Below are 9,682 nucleotides of genomic sequence, written 5' to 3' on the forward strand. Positions count from 1 at the left end.
TTCAGATTCAACTCTCGGTACCTGACGCCTTCCTTGAAAGCACAAAGTGCCTGATGATCAGACACATCTTCCACCTTGTGGTGCAGGGTGATCCACCTTTGGATATAATCTCTCAAATTTTCATTCGGTTTCTGGACGCAACACTGTAATTCTGTCAAACCTGTCGGCCGCTTGCAAGTACCCTCAAACGTTCTGACAAACACTCGGGCGAGATCTTCCCAATTATAGATGCTGCCAGGCGCCAACTGATTCAGCCACGCCCTAGCCGAGCCCTCCAACATCAGAGGAAGGTGTTTCATGGCCACCTCATCATTGCCGCCACCAATCTGGACAGCCACTCGGTAGTCTTTGAGCCAGGTGTCAGGCTTGGACTCTTCGGTGAACTTACTGACTCCAGTCGCCAACCTGAAGTTGGGGGGAATCACTGCAGCTCTGATAGCTCTGCTGAAGCACTCTGGGTCAGAGACATGCACCCTGTTGCTGGTTTGCGGGCCTCTGTCATGGCCATCTCGGTGAGCTCTGTTTCTGTCGACCAAGCCTTGTATGAGAATAGATCTCGCATCAAAGCCTGGCTCCCTGGGGTCGACTGGAATACCTCTTCCGACGCTGTTAGGGTGCCTGTCTTCATGTGGCCGCGACACGTACGACCCACTCCTTGGAGGAGGCGTGGGCACTCGACGGCGACCATCGCGATTGGCTCGACGATCATACTGCTCCTGGTTTCTGTACAGATCATGCCGCTCTCCACGTCCCTCACGCCTCGGGGGAGATCTCGGGCTATGGGCCGACTGGACTGTATCTGCGACCACAGATCTGCTATGGATCCTATCCCGTGACTGAAACACGGCCGTATTCTGCTCTCCTGCTGCCCGGAGCAAGGCCCTAATCTGCGCCAGACCTCGGCCAACTTCTGACTGGGAAGGTTGAATCGACTCTGCTATCCGGGCCGCAGCTGCTAGGTTTTGGATCGGTGTTCGGTATACCTGAGCCGGAGGTGGAAAAAGTTGGTGTCGGCTGGACTCAGGAGCATGTTGACGAGCACGATCACCGAGTGCGCGCTGTAGGTTCTCCAGCCGAGTGCGCTCAGCCAGATTGGCCAAGCGAGCCTGTTCCAAGGCCTGGGCCTCGGGCGTTTCTCCAACTATAGGAGTATGCAAGGGATCCATATTTCGGCGACGAAGTTCTTCTCTCTGCTGCGAGGAGAGAGGCTCGGGGCGGTACTCCTCGTGAACGCGCGACGGATCGCCGTTCCCGTCACCTCCGTCTTCACGATCGAAGCCAGGAGGACCGCGTGGTCCATTGACCATCAGGACTTCCGCTGCCGAGTCATTACTGCCGCACTCGGATGCAGTCTCTACAGAGCCAGTTGACAGATCGAACAGGCCGTAGAGAGACTCGTTGGGCTCGAGCGCCGCGACTTGAGGGGTGGCCGACTGGCGGGCCACCGCATGCTTCACCCATCGTTGAACCCTCGACCGGCCGGTGCGCTTGTTCCGGCGGGTCGCAGGGAGGGGAAAGCCATAGGAGTTGACTGGTACTGGGTCGACGGTTGCCGCAGGAGGACGCCGCGGACGCACGCGTGAAAGTGCGTCGCCCCGCGGGCGGGGAGCGCATCGACATCGAGTGGTGCCTCCTGAAGCCAAGCGGAGTCGTCGGCGACAAATACGAGCGCGCCGAGATGGATCTCGCGGCCCTCAGCCAAACCTCCGCCTGGAACCATGATGATGGGGATCGGAAAAATTGTAACTTCTTCAATAAGTCGCTAAGACACCTGCCCCACGGTGGGCGCCAACTGTCGTGGATCTAAGACTGATAGTAGAATGGGGGTAGGTATGAGGAGGCAAGATCCTAGCTATGGAGTAGTTGTACACACGAGTTTTACGAGTTCAGGCCCTTCTCGGAGGAAGTAACAGCCCTACGTCTCGGTGCCCTGAGGCGGTCGACTGGATTATACATGTGTGTGTGTTTACAAAAGTGTGAACCCCTGTCCCAGAGGAGGGGGGTGGCTTATATAGAGTGCGCCAGGACCCCAGCCCCCCTCCGTTACACAGGGTTCAATGTTCATAAAGGTGGGGCGTTACTGGTAACGTCTATAATAAAGTGTTATAAATGCCCATAATGCTATGGTTTAAGTCGCGACCGTTGCAGAGTGGAGGGCTTCTCGTCTTCTGGTGGTCGAGTGTCTTCAAGGTGGTTGAGTATCTTCAAGGAAGTCGAGTGAGCACATCTTCATGGTCGAGTGGATGATATTTTCTCTTCGACTGCTTCTGATTCTTTGTAAAGATGTCCTCGGGGAGGGTATGCTGGACAGGTCCATGACCCTACCCTAGGTACATAGCTTCATCAGCGGGCTTCTTCCTCTCTTCGTCCTTTAGATCCATCTCTCATCCCAGGACTGTGGTGTACTCAACATCTAGCCCAGCGACCCACTCATCATCTGAGTTTTCGAACATGCGGCTGAAGCGAGAAAGGCATCCTTTCACCGTCGCGGAAGAACGGGTGTAGATGACGTCGAACTCATCACCGATGATGGTTCTAACCTTGTACTCACCGCCGATCGTGGAGATTTGGGACACCATGGATTTGGGAGGAGGGTTAAGATTAGTGGAACTACCGTAATGTGAATGGACGGGACGACTAGGAGTGAACCGTTGTAGTATTGAAGGACGTGCGGGGACGAGTAGGAGCGAACTGCCAGTGTGCGAACGGCAGGGTAGTGGCTTTCCATTCTCCCATTATACGGGCTTCCGAGAGCCCTTGGATCTGAGATCGAACGGTTGCATGGCGTGATTCTAGACCTATGGGTGAATATCCTATCCTGGAGGGTTATTCTGCAAATTTTCAGCAACTTAGCATGCGACCGTTTGATCTCAGATCCAAGGGCTGCCAGCAGCCTGTATCATGGTCGCGCCTACCATGACCGTCGCGTGGCTCGCGCGGACACGCCCTTGGAGATTTAACACGGTGCGTTAGGCTATCTGATGTTGCCATGTCATGCATAGTCATCACTTAGTCACTCATACTACAACAAGGTTGGCTATAAGTGTATTTTTTTACTCCTCTATATCTCTTTCTTCGTACTCAAGGAAGAAACGGTGCTAAGCGCATGTATTTATTGCATTTGCCAAGGAGTGACCTCTTCCAATGAAATGGTGTTGCTAAGTTTGCTTCATTTAATTAGCTATAGACTCAAAATTGTCTTTTCACCTAGGTACACGCGCTTAGCACCATTTCTTCCTTGGCTCACCAAACTAGTCTCTCTCTTCTTGATTAACTTGCCACATCAGACTTTATGACTATGTGGCAAGCTTAAGCACCTGTAGGAGCAAGTAAAAGTAAGTACAATAGTGCGCTTTACATGGCATTTTTGCATATGTGGAGGAAAGAGAGGCAAGGAAAAAGTGGAGAAGTGGTCTCTCATGCAAGAGCCAGCCTCTACTACATGGTGGAGCATTGGGAGAGGCACCTGTATGGAGGTGGTCAGGAATCTGGGAGACTCACGCCGGTCGTAGTGCCGCAGTTAAAATGATAATGGCAAGTCAAATCACGGGGCCCCACCTGTCCAGCAGTAACTCGTTGTCAAATCACACAGCCCTACGTTTGCAACAGCCTACTCCCTCGTCTTCTCGCGTCTCTGTTGAACCGACTAGGTGGAACTGCCCCGCCGCCTATGCGCAGGAAAAGCCCCGCCCTCGACTTTTAAATACAACTACATCCGCTTAAGAATCCAATGATATACTTTTTGTGACATAGTAACTCATATTTAGTTAGTCAAATGGATGACCTAGAACTACGTGCAGGCCCTATAAACCGAGACGCCTAAAAATAAAAAAACCGAGACGGAGAGGGTAGTTCAGCATGTATCTTTTTAGATCAATATAGTCGGGATTCACCAAGGAGCAAAACCAAGTGGTAGGCTGCTCTTGTCGTGTTGGCTTAGCAACTCAAGCAGGGTCAGTCCACACACGAAATGACGACACACTTAGCAAGACCCCTTTGGCCGACATGTGGCTCATCCACCGTCTTGTTCCACGTGCGATGCACCAAATTACAGTTCGGAGCAGCGGATGGAATTGGAGGCACCCCGGTCGTAGCGCCGCAGTAGTAGAAAATGAGCGACGAGGGGTCAAATCACAAAGCCCCACCTCTCCCGCATTAAGCTGGACGGACGAAGCAACCATCATTTCACTCTAGGGCGCAAGAGCATAAAGAAAAGACAATGATGCATGCGGCAGCTACCTAGGGCACCCTAGGGTAGGGGTCTCCACTACAGATCCTTTTTTTGAAAGCGCCTCCACTACAAATCGGCTTCTCCCTCGTCCTCTTGAAGAAAATCGATGATGAGTGCGACGGTAGGGTTTGTAGGAGTACTACGGCGTGCGGGGCCACATCGTAGTAAACAGGTTCGAGCCGACGCCTTAAATATGTGTGAGCCGCTTGGTTTTATGGGAACGAGGCAACATTTTGGGTTCGGGGACCAGTGGAGATATAGTACGTACAAAAAATTGTGGACGTAGGTTCGACCGAAAGGCAATGATGCATGGGCCCTGCATTTTGATATACCCGGGGCCGCATGAAATTTGCTACTCTACTCAAAACTAGTAAGGTACACATGTATTGAATGCATGAGATTTCGAAACCAAATTATGAATAAATACACACTATAGGATGTAAAGCTTTGAGTCATATATGCATGATGTAGATGTTCGTTTAGTTCTTATAGTTCATCTCATTCAAAATCAATAAGTTTTATAAAAATGTTAAGATTCATGGGGTTGTGCATTGTACTCCCTCCGTTCCAAAATAGATGACCCAACTTTGCACTAACTTTGTACAAAGTTAGTGCAAAGTTGGGTCATCTATTTTGGAACGGAGGGAGTAAATCATAAAGTAAAAAACAAATAATGGCAATTCATTTAGAAAAAAATAATCAATTATGATACAGAAGATTCTAGAACAAAGGAGAAGTGCTTGTGTGTTGAGGTTTGTGCATTATGCTTAAGTTCAACCATGGAGTCTTCTAAATTGTACATGTGGCAGATCTGGTGGAATGTTGATGATATCCAACGGCCAGTAGTGCTCGGATTTGCCTATCTCTGCACTGTCGGGTTAGCTTCATCCAGCGACCATCTTTCAAAGTTATTGGCACACTATATAGTTCTTCTGCCATAGTTGCATGTTTTGGAAAAAATCTACTAGTGGTTTGTACTATCTATTTAGGAATAGAAGATGTATACATGGAAGTTGTAGGGAAAGAGATGACATGGAGACGAGTTTAATGTGAGTGTTCCACATGAGCGCTGGACTAGCGTGTGAATGTTTGGAATTTATTACATTGTGGCCTCAATTAACTGCATGAACCACTGTAACAAGATACATAGTTGCTTATATGTCAGACATCAGATTGTTGATTGTTAGCTAGTCGATAGCCTAGTGTTGAAGCGAGCTGAGCCAATGTGCCGTGTTTTGCCCAACTGCTTACAAGTGGGGTAGCACCAACAGTGTTTACAAGTACTTATGTATACGTCAGCGCACGGTTCTCGAACGAGTGCTCTATTTCATCAAAACACACACTGCTCATATGATAAACCGTGACAACTTATGTCTTACCATGCCATATTCATGAAAAAACTAGTGAGGACGCATATGTTTCGGCAACAATTACGATGGTTCTCACATGATTCACGGGCACACAAAAGTAGCAACAGTTCCCATAGACGGATTCAAACAGAGTACTAGCCCCAGAGGGGTCGATAACAGGCAAGGTTCGGATAATTAGACACAATCCAAAGTACTATTAAACACTAGCTGGGGCAACTATTTCATGCCTCAATCTAATTTGGGATGGACACAAGACGGACCTTCCCATGAACATCATCGAGGACGTCTCGCAGTAGCTCAATCCTATGAACCTTCATGAAGACAACATCGTGGCCTTGCCACTGATAAACTTGTTTGTGGAGGCATGCCACGTCATCTTCCTGCGTAAGCTTGACAAGAACAGTATTCCTCACAAACGAAGGAGTAGCTTTGAACTTCTTGTGCTTCTGTACACCCTGGACAACACGCCTGACAACAGTGAGGCTGGAATACAACTCTTCATTGGTATAACCGCAAATGGCTTCCAGGATCCAACAGCCCAAGAACTCTGTTTTCCGAGTGCGTATATTCAGGTCGTCCGCCTCATAGCGAGTGACATGTACAACCACACAATCCTTGTCTGCATTAGGGATCTAATTGAAACAGAAACAAATTCTGAATTACTTTTCAGTATAAGAAACACAAGTTATTTAAACCACTACGTATACCATGGCATCGAAGCTAATAAAATTTTGCATTATTAATCACCACATACTTCCTTTTCTAAAAAAATCACCACATACTTAGATGAAAAACCACAATCGAGATCGGCAAAGAAGGAAATCACCTTGGGCAGCTCAGCGGGGGGGACACATCCTTGAAGGGGGAAAACTGCTCCTGCAGTGCCACGGGGGTTGTAACCTGAAACGGGGCGTTGACCATCTCAGTATCTGGGGTCGTCTCGGTGGTTGCCTCCATCTTCTTGGAGCTCTCTGTCTCGTGGGGATCAGCCTCCCGCGCCTGCTCCGATATCGGCGGATCTTTGCCTGGTTCTCCTTGTTCCATCATGAAACTGACAAATACTAGGAGTCCACTGAAAGGAAAACACAATCTCAATGACAATGAAACAAAAAAGAGAGTGAGGATCGGTTACTGCTTTGCAAAAGTTCTTTTTTTCCTCTGAACGAAAATATACCAACATCACGGATCCGCTTACCTTCCCTTCGTTCGGAGAGAAGAACAGCGGCAGATGCAAGTGTTGCCTTTCTTGAAGACGGTGAGGGAGAAGGGGATTCAGCGAAGAGTGAAATGATGGTTGCTTCGTCCGTCAAACATAGACTGCGGGGAGGTGGGGTTTTGTGATACGACGGCTCGTTACTGCCGCGCTACGACCGGGGTGACTCTCCGCCTGCATACTGCCTTCTAATTTGGTGGATGGCATTTGGGCCCACGCGCTGCATGACCCGCATGTCGGTGAACAAAAGTATAACGGCATTCAGTAGAGGGAGACGTTTCAATGACCTAGGAGGAGCCAGAAGCGGTAGAGTGTCTCCACTGTACTAGTAGTAATTGTTTTTCTGGGTAGCTGTAGAGTGTCTCCACTGTACTAGTAGTAATTGTTTTTCGGCTCCCAAGACAAAACAGCCCATCCACACTAGTAAATAGTAAAATCAATTCAAAAACCTGGGTGCTCTTCTTCCTCCTCGCTCCCACCCACCTCACGTTAGCTCGCTCCACTCGTACCCCCAAATTCCTCACCTCACTCCTACAAAAAACCCCAGCTCCCCTTCTTCCTCACTCCTACAGAAAACCCCCAGCTCCCCTTCTTCTTCGCTCGCACTACAACTAGGCTCGTCATTCGTTACTCTGCTCAAATCCGTGAGCGCGACGCGACGCCCTCGAGGAAAATGGAGTCGGCTGACCCCGACGCCAAGAAGATGAGGCTCCCGCCAGCGGCGACGCCTGTTGTAGATCCCGCACCCGGCAGCGCGGGGAGAAGCGGCAACCCCGCCCCCACTGGATCCCAGGAACCCGTAGAATCTCGGGTGGACCGCATCAGCGATCTCCCGGACGCCATCCTTGGGGAGATCATCTCGCTTCTCCCCACCAAGGATTGCTGCCGCACCCAAGTCCTCTCAATTCGGTGGCGCCCTCTATGGCGCGCCATTCCCCTTAATCTCGACTGTCGTCAGCTATCTCTCTTCAATCCCCAGAGCCATCATCTCCTCCCACCAGGGCTCCGTTCAAAGCCTCTGCATCCCGTCATGCTACCTGAGCAAGCATACCATGCCCTGCACTGTGGACGCCTGGCTGGAATCCCCTGAATTCACAGAACTACAGCTGCTTGAGTTCTACTATTCCCCTGGAAATCACATACCACATACCGAACGCCATGAACTTGTGCCCTCAGCACCGATGTCCATCTCGGGGTTTTCGTCCTCTCTCCACACCGCCACCTTTGTGCAGTGCTACCTACCAGACAATCTGGTACTAAACATTCGGCTCCCATTTCTCAAGAAACTTTCACTTGTGCGGGTTCATATATCGGAGGCCTCATTGCACAGCATCATCCACTCCAGTTGCCCTGCGCTGGAGTGCTTGGTTCTTGTTTTCACAGGTAGAATCGTTTGTCTCCAAATAAATTCGCCTAACCTTGTAAGAATTGGAATTTCTATTGACGGAAGGCAGCTCATCATCCAAGATGCCCCTTCACTTCAAAGGTTGATCCTTGATTCTAGTTATTCACCGTTGCAAATAACCGTCCTCTCTGCGCCTAAACTGGAGACATTGGGTGTAATACATGATCTCTGTGCTCATTTCAATATGGTGTTTGGCTCCATAGTTCTTCAGGTACTTTATATTATCATCTACACTTGTAACCATAAGCTGCATTTTAAATTTCTACGCATAATTTATATATTTGTAACGCCCCGAGACCGATGTGCCAGGTGTCTTCCAGTTATTCGCTGTTGTTGCCTTGTCTTTGCTTGCGTGTCATGCATTGCATATCATGTCATCATGTGCATTTCATTTGCATACATGTTCGTCTCATGCATCCGGGCATTTTTTTCCCGTTGTCCGTTTTGCAATCCGGCGCTCCTATGTCTTCCGGTGTCCTTTTCTACCTCTTTTCGTATGCGGGTGTTAAACGTTTTCAGATTGGAATGAGACTTGCCTTGCGGCCTTGGTTTACTACCGTAGACCACCTGTCAAGTTTCGTGCCATTTGGACTTCGTTTGATACTCCAACGGTTAACCGAGGAGCCGAGAAGGCCTCGTGTGTGTTGCAGCCCAACACCCCCTCCAAAGTGGCCCAAAACCCACCTAAACCTCTCCCATCACCCAGGCCGTTCGATCACGATCGCGTGGCCGAAAACCGCACCTCATTTGGAGCTTCCTAGCTCCCTCTACCTCTATAAATAGGTCCACCCCCGAAATTTCGGATCTCTCCCCCGAAACCCTAGCCCCCTTCTTCCTCCGCGCGCCGGACAACGTCCGCCGGCGCCGGACGTGTCCGACTTGTCCCGCCGCCGCCACGTGTCCTCCTCCCATTGGCTCGGCCGTCCCCTCTCACCGCGCGGCCCGGGGAGCCTGGAGCCGGCCCCCGCGGCCCAGGTCGCCGCTGCCTCCCCCAAGGGCCGCTGCCTCACCGCGCCGCCCATCTCCTACCTCGCCGGCCGCCGGCCGCCGCCACCGACCTCGCCGGCGATGCAACCTCGCTGCTCCGTTCCGGCGACCGCCAACCCCGCCGTGCGCCGCCTCCACGCCGCCCTCGTCGCCCTTTGCCGCCCCCGACCGGATCCGGCTAGGAGAGGACCAGGTCTGGCTAGGAGAGGACCGGATCCGGCGAGCCCCTCAACTCCGGCGACGCCCTGCTTCTTCTCCGGCGAGCCTGCCGCCGGCCTCGGTTCGCGCGCCGCTGCTACAGTGCCCCGAACCCTAGATCTGGGTTGAATTCTCCCCCTCTCTCAGTAACTTTTTGCATACTTTGACGCATCATAACTTCATCATCATGGCCCCGATTTGTGCGTGTAGCATATCAAAATGTTCGTCTCGACAAGTACTCCGTTTCATCTCATTGCATCATTTTCATTTGAGCTCAT

Source organism: Triticum urartu, chromosome 3A, assembly GCF_056163025.1.
Source record: "Triticum urartu cultivar PI428250 chromosome 3A, HENAU_Tu73, whole genome shotgun sequence".
Taxonomy (NCBI): Eukaryota; Viridiplantae; Streptophyta; class Magnoliopsida; order Poales; family Poaceae; genus Triticum; species Triticum urartu.